General features: G+C 37.2%; 1 long non-coding RNA gene across 2 annotated transcripts in view; it reads right to left on the bottom strand.

Moving 5' to 3' along the window:
- LOC139675153 (uncharacterized) overlaps positions 1-11,986 on the bottom strand; it is a 34,510-nt gene extending 22,524 nt beyond the window's left edge. The window contains exon 1 of one of the 2 annotated variants that reach the window (XR_011698444.1): positions 11,912-11,986. This is a non-coding gene — a long non-coding RNA (uncharacterized lncRNA). The remainder of the gene's footprint in view (positions 1-11,911) is intronic. The other variant, XR_011698443.1, reaches the window with a different exon arrangement.
- Between the last annotated feature and the right edge of the window lie 3,447 nt (positions 11,987-15,433).

Raw genomic sequence — 15,433 nt, 5'->3', positions numbered from 1 at the left:
TTGGTATGAACTCAACTGGACCTCTATGTTCTTTATTTCCATTCTTTTTCCTTTTCTTGAATGTTACGGTAAGTAAATTGCAGAGCAGTTACAGACTTAGATTCTAGCTGTGGGATTTCTTTCTCTTCATGTACATTATCACAAAGCTATGTTGCCTGCCATCTATGGGATGCTTTGATCCAAAAATTCAGTCATTGTTTCCACATTTAGGGGCTGGAATGAACATCAAAGAAGTGGGTGTACTGAATTTGCTGAATGCCAAAACACTACAATAACATGCAAAGGATATAAGCAAATCCCAAAGGTAAAATGTGCTGCCAAATCTTGCACATAATAGAAGCTTTAAAATGACAGTCTGTCTTTGACAAATGCATAATGATATCAATGCCAAGGGAAGGAACTAGAATGCTGAAAGGTGAATAAAAGAGTTGGGAACAATTCACTACATTTACACATTTCCTCAGTGTGTTTTCACACAACAAGGAAAGCAGATGAGACAAATGTATTAGGTAATCACTGATGAGGATTTTTAGTAACCTGGATGTTTCCTTGGCTTGTAATGGGTTTTTGAAAACAAAACATAGTTAGAAACAATTCATATTCTGAAAGAAAAAAAATACAGGCCACGAGGAATGCAAAAAATGGTTAATTCTCTTTTCCTTTGACAAGATCACATTTAATGCCCATATGGTAGTAGCAATATGGTATTCTCTTTTCTGGTTGATGGATTCCTAAATGCTTCAAATAGTTACAAAGGCAAGTTAAGGGTTCCATATGTATTCACTAGGTTTTCCAATACTGGGAACTAACAGGGTATTTTAAATGGGTGCTATAATGCAAAAACATGAGAATCACTGCACAAAACCTATCAATTTATCCTGTAAAAGATCTGAAACCTACTTGTTAAATTAATTTTATTTTTCTTTCTTTAAAAACAAAACAAACCCCAAAGCAAATAATAGCTGTAAAACCTGTAACAAAAGGCTTCCTTCCCCAGAATGTACAACACTTGTCAGAGGCGGGTCTCAGGTTATTTAGCAGATCCTAGTGTGTTCTGAAGTAGAAACGTTTCTCCCAAGCCTGCATAGTAATGTTCATCAGAGGGAGTCTGACAGAGGCCTGCTGAAGTGCAGAACTCCTGCTGCAGCCAGTCAAATATTCAGAAGGAAGTTCTGCTGTAATAAAACTTCAAAGAGATAACAATTGAGGACCTGCTCTTCCCCCATTAGTTTTCTGCCCTACCTCTGGCAGCTGAATGGTTACCTCCAGTTTTCATATGACTGGGGACTGAAAGCGTGGCTGCCACGTGTCAAGACTACTGCTCAGGTGGTACATAGGTACATAGTCAGCCAGCATTTTGGCCAGGTGATAGCCATATTCTGGTCATATGACCAAAAAAAACCCCCAATACTACACCTTTGAGAAAGAAAATGTCAGTTTTTTGCAGGAAAAAGTGGCATATTCTTGCCTGGGCTGTGGGTCCTGTACTCCAGCTACAGAGGTCTACGGAACAGTTAAATAAATATAGGCAGGCTAACATTCCTCCTGCTCAGTAACTGAGGAAAAAGCTTCTGACTGGCATGAGGCTACGCTGAGGCTGAAGGGAGTGTTTCCTTTGCCTAATTACATGGATTTTCAGTTGCTGTTGACTTTGGGGCAGCCCATTACCACCTCAGGGTGCACCATAACTTAGTTACTCGGGCTTCTGAAGCATCCCACAGAGGCACATATATGGTTTAAAGTTGCCCCTGTCTTGCTCTTCCTCCCCCTTTTCTCTTCCATCTTGAATCTACAGGTTTTCTACTATGCTTTGGTGAATTGCAGCAAGTAGTGTAATTCTTTATACATATAACATCCTGGTTTGTGCAAGCAATTAGGAAACTGAATGTCGTGCCCAGATGGGGACCTGATCCTGTATGCCTTGGCTCCAGTCCTGCATTAGATTTGTAAGGAGTGTGACCTACATTCTCTTCCAAAGAAGGCTGGGTAGGAAAGGACATCTGGTTTGGATTGTGGTTGCTACTAAAATCTCTTATGGAGCAGGGAAAAGAGCTACAAGTGGTCAGGCAGAGATGCATCTGCTATCCTAAAAAAGGATGCATACAATCACCACTGAAGAAAGCAGACAGATATTGTAAACTAGATTAGGTGATGTCCAGTACTGGTGGAGGGAATGCCTAGTCTATTGCATTCTGTAGCCAGCCACCTGCTAACATTGAGCACTAGCCTTTTCTGACCACAGTAAGATTGTTTCAGTGATAATGGGGGAAACCCAAAACTATCAAGAGCTGTGATATTCATGGACAGGCAGCCACACTGCCAAAAAGGGGAAAAAGTTAGTGACAAGTAAGTCCCATCACTTTCAGGGCAGTGTTAACATCTCCTGAATGTCCCCAGACATATTGCTTCCCAGAAATTTGGTAAAAATATCACTATTTCTGCTACTTGTCTGCCTCATTGATCTCCTCTATTGCATCCTCTTTTCCTGTCACAGAAATACTGTGGGAAGCAATGCTTGGCAGATCAAAATATCTGCAGAAAGGGGACAGAGACATGGAGATCAGAAAGACAGGTGGAACTCCTGCAAAATCTCCTTTTTGACAGTCAAACCACTGTCTGAAGATGAACGTGTAGCTATGCTTATGACACCGGAAGGATGTTAGTTTACCTGGATTATGTTGTGATATTCTGTAAGTTGCTGGGCAAATATTGAGCCCACACCAAAAGAACAAAAAAATTCTTCAACAGTCATTTGTTAGCCTGGAAAGAATGGCTTTAATCTAAGAGTTAAGGAGAGAGCTGGCAAAACTCCATGTGCTAAAATAATCACCACTAACTTGCATGAGGTTAAAAAACTACATGTAATAGAGAGATATTTGTTCCTAATAAAGTCACAAGGACAAGAAACAAAACAGCATGAGTATTATAAATAATCAAGTAAAAATATAAATAATAAACAAAGAAAACTGAAAATCTTAAAAATTGATTGTGATTACAGCTGAATTGAAAAAACAGAGACTTGGTGGGAGAATTCATATGCCTGGAATATTAATATGAAGGATATGAAGGATATAAGTTATTCAGGAAGGAGAAGCATGTTAAAAGCAAGGAAGGTTGTCATGTGCTCAGATGCCCAAAATGGAGCTCAAAGCATATGCATGATAGTAAACAAGAAACACACATAGACAATATCACATTTAGGGGTTCCTACAAAGCATTAAATCAAGAAGTTCAAGGGAAGGATAATTTTTATAATTAAGTAGCAGACTCCTCTAAGGGCCTGAAATCTATGTTCTTTAACTAACCACCTGTTGGTAAAGGCATTGGTCAGCAAATTCTTGGTTGATGCAAGTTAAAAAGGGAAGAACTGAAGCCGAATCAGTCTTCCAAAGAGTTGAAACTTGTGGAGTTTTTGCCTAGCAGCTGTTTTCCAATTTTTTAGAAAATTTCTCAGATACTCACCTACTTTTAACTTGTCAAAAGGATCTTTTGGATTTACTGAATAGGTCCCAGGCATCCTCTCAGGTCTGATGATATCTCTGCTTTGCTTGAAGGAAAGACAGCGAAGACAACAGGGATTTCACCTTCCCTAGCACTGGTGTACTGAATTATGAAAACATAGGGACTGCATTTAAAGCTCAGTGAATATCAGGCTCGTTTTAATCTGGATTCAACTTAGCTTCAGAATCCTTGTGTTTGGACTTTGAAGTCAGAGCCAGATTTATTGTAAATTTTGCCTTTGTCAGAGAAATTATTCTTGTCAGATATCTTTTCAGTCCTATAACTTAGCGAGACCTCTCAGCCAGGGCTAGATAACTCACAACTCACCCCTCTCAATTTGCTGGCCAGGGGCCTAGTCTACATTATTGTGACTGTGCCTTAACTGTTTAAAATCCTAAAAGGTGTAATGTCTCAGGGACACATTGTCAGTTAATTTTGAATGCTTATAAGTTCACTCAGTCAAGAAGTGTTTGTTTCATTCAAAGGGCCTCACACTTTCCTCTGTGTGAATAGTAAGAACTGAAAGTGAGGAACGTGCAGAAGATATGACACCGTTTATTGCAGAAGATTGAGGGCAGCAGCACTTGGGTGATGTGATTGTGACAGATGGAACTTACAATGTGTAGGAAGAGAAAAAGGTAAAGCAACAAAAGTAAAATGATAGCATTCAGGAAGAGAAAGTCATGTGAAGTTAGACAATTGGGAAGCAAGCTCAAGAGAAAAGGATATGTGATGTTGTGACAGCTGAAATACTTTGTACCTTTTATTGGATCAGACTCTACTAAGTACATCAACTGTAGCAGCTGGCTAAGGTAATTAACACCAGCTAAAAAGGGTGAAGCCTCCACTTAGGATAATATAAGGGCAGGACAAATGTTTTTCATTTCTTGATACACTTCTTAATTATCCCAGAATCAAGTTCATCATGGCCACATCAAATTTGCTAGCAATTGTTTTGTGGACACAGGGAAGTCCAAAGAGAATAGTTCTAAAAAGTCAAATGTGACACCAGTTCTTTCAGAAAGGGAGAGGAAGTGAAAAAAAATCATGGCTATTTATCCAAAGGTTTTTTTCACGTAATTTGTAATGACATTCAAGCCCCAAAAGATGAGAAGGAAATAAGTAGCAGCCAATATAAATTTGTGAAATTCATCCACTTGATGAACAGGAATTTGTAAGTAACTAATCATGTCAAATCGATTTCACTTCCTCTTAAAACAGGGTAACAGGTCACAAGTAAAGTGGAAAGATGATAGGTCACAGGTATTCTGACTGTTTGACACCATGTTGCATGACATTGTCTTGAACAACCATCTCAGTACTGTTTAAGGCCTATATTATGTCAGGTTTTGAGGCACCAAACTTCTAGAAAGACACAAAGGTAGTTAGAGTCCAGGGGAGAATAACCAGGTCACAATAACATGACATATATGAAAAATTGGAAGAAGTGTATTGTATTTCTTTCTCTAGAATAAAGAAGACTGATGGGCCATGAGAACAGCCTTTGATTTTATTTACAGCAGCCTTTTACAGGAATTATTTGTTGTCTGTGGTAGATAGAAAATATTTGCTCTGGCAAATCCAAATTGGACAGCTTTCTGACTCTGAAGATGGCAAAACTGATTTTTGAAGAGGGCTGTGGAGTTTTCATCACTGAAAATATTTAAGAATGGGTTCAATAGGAACATCTCTCAAATTAAACCCGCCTAGAGAGAGAGTAGACCTCCCAGGGGAATCTTATTTTCCATGTGTTCCCGGACAAAAAATCAAATGCCTGTAAGCTGCAGTTTCTGTGGCATCCAGGGTAGATCTCTTTGCAGTGCAAGAGAATATCTGTTCTTTACCTACATTGGCAGCAGCAGGAAGTAAGGGATTCTAGAAGCTGAAGTGTCTGGCCAGGTTCCCTCATGTGCTCTGGTTTTACTCTGGCAGCCTAAAACACTATTCTTCATCACCTGTGCTGCAGTCAATCTTCTCTTGTACAATCAATCTTTTCCTGTGGAAATGCAGAGAGGTGTTAAACACCTTTTTAGCCAAGTCCTTTACTATCTTTGTGTTTTCTCCCCTTCTATGCGTCATTCTACAGTTGATAGTGAGTAATTATGAAATTTAGCTTAGCAGAAATTGTTGCCTGAATATACAATCTTCTGGAATTATGATTAGACTTTCCAGAGTGCCCAGTAAATTAGAGCATTTGGCTTTTCCATTGTTTCAGAACTAATTATTGAAGTAACTAAATGTTCAAGAATGTAAAAATGTACAAAGGAGTGTTGGTTGAATGGATGTATCAAGATTTTTTTCTGTCATGAAAAGTACAGTATTTATGAGTTAATTTAATTGGAGAAGAAAATTATTGAGTAGGTGATGAAGTAGAAATGATGACTGTGTATTATGTTTTTGCCATGCAGCTGAACAAACACATTCAATGACAGACTCTGGCAGGAGCTGCAAAGATGTTCTTGACAATGGCATGAATAAATATTAGGTGCTGTACACAATTCACTGAGTTCCAGGCCCTGAGCAAAACCAGGTGAGCTTTGCCTGGAAAATTTAGAAGAAACAATGTAAGAATGATGGGAAAATATAAATATCTACAGTATTCTCCCCAGCTGCTTTGCTGTAACATTTTCATTTGCATCAACAACTACTCTGTCATTTTTTTATCTGCTCTACTTTCATTGCATTTCTAGGAATCACTAACTCCCAGTTGATTTAGAGTTCATAGTAGGCACTTCAGTAATATTGCCTAAATGAAGGAGTTTATACCTGCTAAACAAAATGCACTGATCAGGCTTCATTTCCATTGTTGCAACTAGTTTACCAAAATAAAAGGGAAAATAAATATTTCCATATTTTTAGTGGTCAATACAGAAGCAGAGAGATATCTCCTAATAATTTAAAATGAAAATTAGAGGAAACTAGGGAGAGGCTATACAACATGGATGTGGGCTATGATACATAGCTAGCTGTAAGACAGACCTGCTAATGTATCTATTAAAAGAATGACTATGACAATACGAAGGAGAGTTCCGTTTTAATGATTTTTTTTTTCTCCAAAGCTGGTTTGCAGCTGTAGTCTCTTGCTAGAACCTCTAGCTGTATTGATGGCTCAAACACAGTTGATTGCTGAGAAGTAAAGGGAGATGGGATCATTCTGCAGTGCTCTAGTCTTTATGCTGATTCCATTGAGTGAAATTTAATTCAAAGTTGGTCCTCACATCTTCAGTGTTCAGAGAGGTAGTGTTGACAGTACTGCTTTCTCATCCTCATTTTTTGTAATCCTGAGAATATTCTTAATTAGTGTTGAAACAATAGTTTCCATTGACAATAAAAATTAAACTTAATGTGCAATTTTCTCTCATTAGTTCCGTTCTCTACTGATCTAATTTGCAAGTGTGCAATGTTCATTTCAGAGGTAGTGTTCTTAAGTGTATGCCTCCTCCTGTGTCACTTCAGAAAGCAATGGAGACAGCCTACTGGGAATCTTAAAGATTAGGCTTTTGTGGCCTGATGATTCTACAAGGGATAACATTGTCTCTTCTTATTTTACAACATGATGCCTGGGATTCTTCAGTGAGTCCCAGTAAGAATAAACTTGCAACAGAGAAATCATCGGCATAGCTGGGAAGGAGAGAGACAGTTCATGTCACTTCTGCAGTTTCTGCTCATGAATGAGTCCCAGACAGAGTTCAGAGCAGCTTCAGACTCCTTGACCATCTATAGCCTCATAGGTATGTTTTACAAGCTAAGGACAGATGTGATATTAAGCTGCCCAGCCCATAGTTCCCCTTATTTACTTGTTCTCACTGTTTTGTGAGGGATGTGAGAGTTTGTGAGGATGTATATGACCTTACTGTAAAAACTTCAAAGAGACTGGGCCTGGCACATTTTATTTCTGCTATATTTTTTTACTGAAACCAAAAAGAACAAAGCAAAAATCCATCTTCTGTGTTGGGCTCTTTCTCCTATGGCCCTTTCACAGAAGTGAAACAAATGTACTCAAAAATTTAAGACACTGAGTGGAATGGCAAACAGCATACAGTAACATACTGGTAAAAATGTCTAAAAATTACTTTTTTAATGTCATCTTTACATGTCAAGATAATAGATACTAAAGAGGGAGTAAAAATAGGTCTCCAGTCTAGACCAGTTTTGGTAGCTCAGGACTTATGCTGTATTTCTATCTGTGATTATAATTTTTACATCTGAGTATGTGCCTTATGTCTTTCCCCTCTAAGTTTGTAGAGACAGCTGATTTGCTTGAAATGACCAAATGATTGAAATGATTGAAATTATTTGCTTGTATCGTACCTGTTCCTTAGCTGTTCTCTATTAGTATTAAAAGAGTTATACAGTAATTTTCTGGCTCAAAAGGATCCCAGAAAGGGAGATCAGGAGACATAATTATTTGTTTGCAATTACATATTATAAAAGGAAAGTGGAGAGTTTATTCTGAGCCTCAGCTGTGAGATGACTTGATCACACCATTATTATACCTGTTAGAACTATTTGCAAATACTTAATTCTAGGGGAAGTTCTGGATTAGCTGTTTTTCACCTCTGGGCATACATGGATGTATTTTTCACGCAAATTGAGAAATTAGCTTTTTCTCAAAAACCTGGCATATACTTTTGGAATTCTATTTCTAACTACAATTTTTGTGAAAATGTGGAAATGTGGGGCCCAGAGTCTGAGTCAGGTAATATAATGTTTGCTTCATTTGTTACACTAACTGTCTAGAGATCCGTCACTCATGCCATATCTCACTGGGATCTTGTCAACAGACAAAGCAGTCTGGGAACATCAGCAGCATGTGCATGGTATCTGTGATTGTCAGACGTGTGTGTTGAAAAAAGCATTGCTTTGAGCCACCTTTTCTGAGATATTTTACAAGCTTCACCCATCTGTTGTTATGCAGAAGGTCAAAGATTATACCATCTGAAAGAATTCCTCATCAAGAGGGGACTTCTGTGCTTGAGTGAATGATTGTGAATCAGCTACAGGAAAAGCACTAAAATATTCCCATATATGAATCTTGGGGCAGAGGTTGCTATCCTATTTTACAAACTGTAAGTGAAACATCACTAAAAAAAAATAAAAAGAGTAGTGAGGTACCTCTAGCTGGTTAGCTAGTTCCAAACCCTGAATATGGAATTGCAGATCTTTGCCTTTATCCTGTAATTCTTAGTTGCAGATTTTACAGCATCTAGAGGCAAAATTTTGAACAAATAAAGTTATGGTTCAGCATGAGTCTGTTTTCAGGGGAGCAAACAACTGCTTATGTAAAACTAATTTAAAGTTCTCTAAATGTTAATGAAAGCTGTAAGTTAAAAAGCAAGCAGAGTGAGTAGGAGCAACTCTGAGTCTGACTTAAGAGGCAGAATAAATAAGCACTTTGATTAGGGGAGATATGAGTACCCTCAAGATGTTAAAGGAACGAGAGAGAATTGTCCAATGATTTTGGTTATCTTACATTTACTCATGCAATCTACTTGCTCTTGGAGACATTCTTTCTGTATTGATACTTGTCTTGTTTTTTTTCTTATATGTCGTCTGTGTCAACACTCAAATAAAGTTGGTAGGAGAATAGATGCTTTTTTAATCCTATGGTTGCATTAGTAGGCTCAATTGAATATGGAGAAAATAATTTTTAGTTATTTTTTCATCAAATATTAATGGACAGTTTCAGAACACTCTCAAATGCAGTTATTTAAACAGCTTTAGCTTTACTTATTTCATCTGCACATACATAGCTTTTTCCAGGGGCATAGCCATGTTTTGAAAGATTGTGAAGGTTAACCCCTGATTTTATTGGAGGGTATTTAAAATCAGAGATAATACTTGTAATGAAGACTGCTCCTTTGCTTAACCTTGGAACTGAGTGGGATTTAAATGTGATTACATTGCCAGAAAAAAAGTTCTCTGTTATTCCTCTGTGTTTGTACAGAGTCAGAGAAATGGTTCAATTAGTGAAAATACAAGAACAACTATTGACCTACACTCAGATTTTCTAACCTGTACATTTTTGTGCTGAAGGATTTTTGTTGAGTCAATGATTGCATTGTGTTCAATAAACTGAACTACTATGTAGTCACTTTGGAATCATATTTGCAAAACTCCTTTTGAAACAATTGGGTTTTAGATATTGCTCAGGAATATTATATACATAAGCATCAGTAATGACTTCTAATTTGTGGTTAGTTAATGATACATGGCTGATCATAGTACAGGAAAGGCTATCTCTTGGTCTATGTCTAGTGCTCTTTACAAGATGCAAGCAAATACAATCCTGTAGCTGATAGATTGTGAGCTGTATGAACAGAGAAGGAATTTTAGAGATATGAAAACAAATTCTGGTTGCCTTATTACATGAACACCTCTTTAAGGATTTTAATCTGAAAAATTATTCTGTGTTACCTTTAACATTGAATAAATTCAAGACACTTTTTTATTTCCAAGAGAGAAATTTTATAAAACATGTGGATTCCCAGTTTCATAAGTTCGAGTGATGATCCGAACTCCTAAGCCATAGAAAAGAAGCACTCAATTTCTCTAAGCTACTATACAGTTTCTTGGCAACTGATGATAAACAGATATTGCTTGTTAGGAAATCTGTCTGCCTTTTTCTCTTTCTTATTTTAGATGTAATCTGGAATCAAAACCAATGCTGTCATACAGGCTCCAAAAATAACAAATCAAATAGCATTTATAATTTAATTTGGGATGTAATATTAGATTAAGTCTTTAAGCTCAGTCATATTATAGAAAAAGTTGTAGTATAAGTTTTTCAATTCCAAGCCACAATGGCACAAAAAATTTAAAAAAAAAATCAGATGCCAGCCATTGCCTCCCTCCTGCCCATTTGCTCCTGGATGAGAACAGAAGCTGCTTTCTAAGCCCAAGTGCTTTGAAGCTGCTGTGATACATGGCAATATGGAACTCTAAGACAGCTTTGGATTCCTATCTCAGATCCTTGTAGATTTAATTAACAGAGAAGGGAAGTGTGATTTGTTACTTGCCTGAATAAAGACAGGGCACTACCCTTTATGAGAGCTGGAACTAGCCAAATAGTAACTTAGAGTCACAATGAAAATGTTTTGAACCTTCTCATTAACACCATCAAAACCAACATATGGATATTGACAGACATACTTAAAAAGAGAGAGAAGCTGCTATTTGGGGCAAATGGCAATACCCAGGAAAAACTTAAGCCATATAGACACCAGTCATGAATCTAGATTCTAGGGGAATGTTTTATAATCAGATATGTTAGCAAAGGAAAACTAGCAAAAAAGGAGAGATGCAGGCAGACACTAGGAAAGAGATCAGAATCCCTTCCAACTAAGTGGAAGACCAGATTAGAAAAAAGGGCACAGAGTATTTATTCTTATTCTTCTGATTTTGGATTAATTCTGCATAAGTGTGGCTGTTTGGAACAATATATTCTGAACAGCATAAATTCCTCCCTTTGACAGAAATGAATCTAGAGGTTCCTAAATGTTGGACAATTTTAGCTACTGTTTTAGTCTTTGGGAGAATTTCAATCAGATTAAGGGTCTGAATAGGATTAATTAAAAAATTTCGCTAGAATTTTATGTTAGTGATTTTTTGTTTCAACTAAATTAATTTGATACAGGAACCTGTCAAATTATGTTTTGCATGTTTTCTGGAAAAGATTTTTTCTGTATTCTGAAGTAATAAAATATTCACCAAAACCATATGACACCTCTTTCTTGCTACATTGGATTCTAACACTCCTTTGAGGTGTCCTGGGAGGATATTAAGTGTTTTAAAAACAGATTTAGATTTTGAAAAATAAGGCCTAAGCAGTTAAGTAATTACTGATGAATAGTACTGTGTAAAAATCCTAAATATTCTGTTCTAATGGAGCCAGACTCTGAGTACTTTATTTGAGTAATTCGTGAATTAACTGTGAAATAAAGTGACTCAGAATTTGATCTGTATTTTCTTACTGACCATTAATCTTGAAGAACTGTGGAAAAACTGAGGAAATAGCAAAGGATCTTCTTAGTAGACTAGGATTTTCTAGGAAAACATTTGTTCTCTGCCAAAAGTTTCCCACACAATTTTCATCCTTCTTTAAGGGTCAGATTGTGTTCTTATCTTGAAGTACATTTTAATGCAAATTTGCTCCCACAAAAGTGAGTTAGTTATAGGTAGGTAATTCTATCAAGCAATAATAATTTTTTGAGGGGAAAAAAAGCCTTCAAACAAACTAACAAAAAAAAGCAAAACCCCATGTTATTGCACTGTAGCAAGAAGAAATAATTATTCAAACTGTGAAGTAAAATGGTCCCCTACAGCCCTTAAACCAAATAAATTCATCATAAGGAGGAAAAATTCTGCAAGCAAATAAAATTAAAATTAGTATTATTTGAAATGTACTTACAGTTCCTGTAGTTCCTTTGTTTACTTAATACCTTTCAAACAGCAGTGGCATGTTCAAAGATTGACTTGAACTCCCTCTTTGTATTGCTTTGAAGTTAATGGCAAACAGAACTTTACCTCCCCTCCTGAGCTCTGTATTACTTCTTCTTTAACTAGCTAAACAAATACCTGGTACAGTTCAACAGTGCAGTTTCACATTCTTCTTTTTCAGCAACAACGTTTAGAAGGTTTCTGTCCTCAGCTGATTTTTCCTAACCTGCACCTGCCTCACCAGTTGTTCTGATACAAATCTTTTTAAAGGGGTGGGGGAAAATAGGCAAGGGAGCAGGTTCAGATTAAAATATTCTTCTGCTTTTATCTACTTTTTCAGTGCTATTTTAAATTGAATCATAGTTCCTTGAACTAGGTTCTATGTGTCCCTAAAAGCAATCATGTCTGCACAAAGAAAAGGATGGGGCAGGACTGAGTAGGAGAAAAGGGAGTTCCTTACTCTGGAATTGTCATTGAAAATCATTAGAGACTTTAACTGTATTGCCATCTAAAGCAGAAAAAAGATCTGGCACCAGAAATTTAGTTTAAAATTAAAAAAAAAAAAAAAAAAGAAGAGAGGAATGATTAATTGACTAGAAGTACAGTAGGATACAATAAGCTCCCATCCATGCACCTGTTCCCAATTTTTGGCACAGCACAAAATAAGATTTTAAATATCTCTCCTTATATATTATCTGGTGGAGTGTATGTGTGTGTGAGAAAACACATACACAAGCTTGTGCGGGTATCTTTTTTTCACTCCTGGTTATGGTGCTTGGCACAGGAACTAAACGGGGAGCCCTGCAGCAACCTGTGGAGGGGACTACTGACAGGTAAGATGCTGCTGGATCTGGCCCTGTTAGCAGCAGCCAGATAAGGAAACTCCTAGAAATGAGGACTTGGGTGTGGTTTTGATTTAAGATATCTTTCTGAATAGTTAAACTGAGGAAAATAGATTCATTTTGGGGAATGGAACTGTGACAATTCCGCCAACTTTGATTCTATCTGTGTAACTTTTTGGGATAGTGTTTTTAAATAGGGATTTAAACTTGGCCTAACCCCATTCCTGTCTGTAGTCTGCGTAATGCAAACACCCACTCAGAAACACAGAAATCTGACTCTTGATATCCTAAAGTGGAATTGCAAATATTTAGATTTCAAGTGTTTTCTGTAGGTGGGTTTGTATGGCTTCCTAAAGTTTTAATTATATGTCATTTATTAAGGTTTTAGTAATTTCTTTATAAGTCTTGAAAGCAAGAGGTTGATTTAATTGGTTTTTAAGGACCTGTTCAGTTCATTTGCTATTGTTATGAGGCATGTGTCATCTCTCATTTAATTATTTTTGTTTTAGCACAAAAGTTATTGTCTGCTTTCTGTGGTAGCTCCAACCCTTCTCTCATAGCTGGGTGTGTGACTGATACAACCTCATCTGGAGGCCACTTCTTTAGAGTCAGAAGGTTTGCATTTAAATTTCTGTGTGATGTTGTGTGAACAGGAGTATGGAAGGGAAATCCAACCTGTACTTCTTGAAAGTTCAATTATTTATTTTAAAAATAATTCATTTGACAAGTGACAGGCTTGGCTAGATCCTGCAATAATGCTTATGTGAGAAACACTCTTTTCAGCTTGGCTCTCAGCATCCCTGGATGCACTGAACATCCTTTGGAGGATGTGTCCCATGCCAGCTGGGGCAGCTGCCCTGCCTGCTGGAGGCAAGCAAGCAGCAGATCTTCCGCAGCTGCTCTTTCCAAAGCAGTTGGGTGCTCATGGTGAGCCCAAAGCTTGCTCAGGTTTTCTCTACCTGCTGTTTACCCCTCTGACTCTTTCAGCTCTGCCCTCTCTGTTCTGTACTTTGCCAACATGCGCCAGGAGTAATGGACATCTACAAAAAACCAGTTCTTTTCGTGCTGCTGGGCTGGTGGGAATGGAAAGGAAGGTTGGCCAGCAGAGCTGGAGCTCAGTGAGCAGCTTTGGTGGAGTAAACAGCAGTGAGGAAACAGCAGCTCTGGGATCCGTGAATGAGCCTGGGGTGTGATGTGTAGGGGATGAAGCTGCAGATTTTTTGTCCTCAGATGTTCCTTTGTAAAGTCAGGCAGCCTCATATGAGGGTGACAGGAGAGCTATTGGTGGATTCACAAAATGGAATTTTCTAATAGGTGTTTTCCACAGTGCAACTGTATTATTTTCTAATTGCTTTCCCAACCAGTCCTGTACTGCTCTAGATATTTCCTCAGCAACACTATACTATCTTATATGAAGGCTATTAGCTCTGTTTCAATTACGTTCCTTTATTGAAGTGTTCATTTTTTTTTCTGCAGAACTATACATGTTTTCAATAATACACTAGATTTTTTTTTGTCTGTTAGCTCTATGGCCAAAAAAAAAAATCCCATTGTTTTCCTGTTAGCCTCTTCTTTATTCGTCAGCACCTTTTCTTTTTTTTCTGATTTCCAAATTGGCAAAAAATGCTTGAGTTCAGAACTTTTGCATTGAAGTCCACCAGTGTTGGATTCAGAGTACAATGAGTGAAGACAAACTTTATAATTTCTGGACAAAGGGACAAAGTAGAACGTAGCTGGTAAACGGCTGTTATTCTGTTCTTTTTAGACACAAAACACAGAAATAATTTTGTCTAAATATACTGCTATTATTATGAAGCTATTTAAAAAACAGAATCTCTTCTACCAAGCTGGAGATGCAACCTCTGCTGGGTTTTCATTTTATGTGCTTATGTATGTATGAACTGCAGGTGACTCTTCAATAAATCCATTTTTCTGGTCATTAATATTAGAAGATTTTCAACTTCCACTTGCATGCTTTATTTATGATCAAGTTCCTGCAATCAGAAATGTGATCTTTAATAAAATGAAATGTATGTGTCTGATGGAAAGAAGCATTAATCATGCAGAAAGCAACAAATACACTTTTATTTCTCTTTGCCATATTGTCACATTGCATTTCTATAGGTTAATCGTGATTTTTAAGTAATATGTAAACATATTTTCAAAGAAGTGCTCTCCCTCAATGCACTGTGAGTCTGAATACATAGGGACCTGTATGTTTAGGTCCCTCTTCTATTCAGAGAGTAGGGCAACCCAATGTCCATCTACGTCTGCTTTCCTTCTAGGTATTCTTCTGTCTTGCATGTTGTGGATTCTGAGCGGATAGATGTGAAGTTCCTGAATGGAAACCTTTTAAACATCAGTACCACAATGAAGGGATTCTAATTTTCCAAAATCTTACTGAAAGTTAGCTTATTTTTAGCAATAGTCATTAATGCTGTTTTGAATGCATAGAAATTATTTGTATTGATATTTCATTTATTTACACTATTCCATTGTGATTAAAACCCACCTCCTGCAAAACAACTTATTTGCACATTTGTTAATATTCTGCTTAAGATATCTTGGGTTTTAGAGCTTATTCTTTTGGCAAGGAACATTTTCAGGACAATGTTTCCACTGAGTGAACTGCACCATATTTAAATCATTCA

Source organism: Pithys albifrons, chromosome 8 (assembly GCF_047495875.1).
Source record: "Pithys albifrons albifrons isolate INPA30051 chromosome 8, PitAlb_v1, whole genome shotgun sequence".
Lineage (NCBI taxonomy): Eukaryota > Metazoa > Chordata > Aves > Passeriformes > Thamnophilidae > Pithys > Pithys albifrons.
Note: the sequence above shows the minus strand (reverse complement) of the source record. Positions and strands in the feature narration are given on the sequence as shown.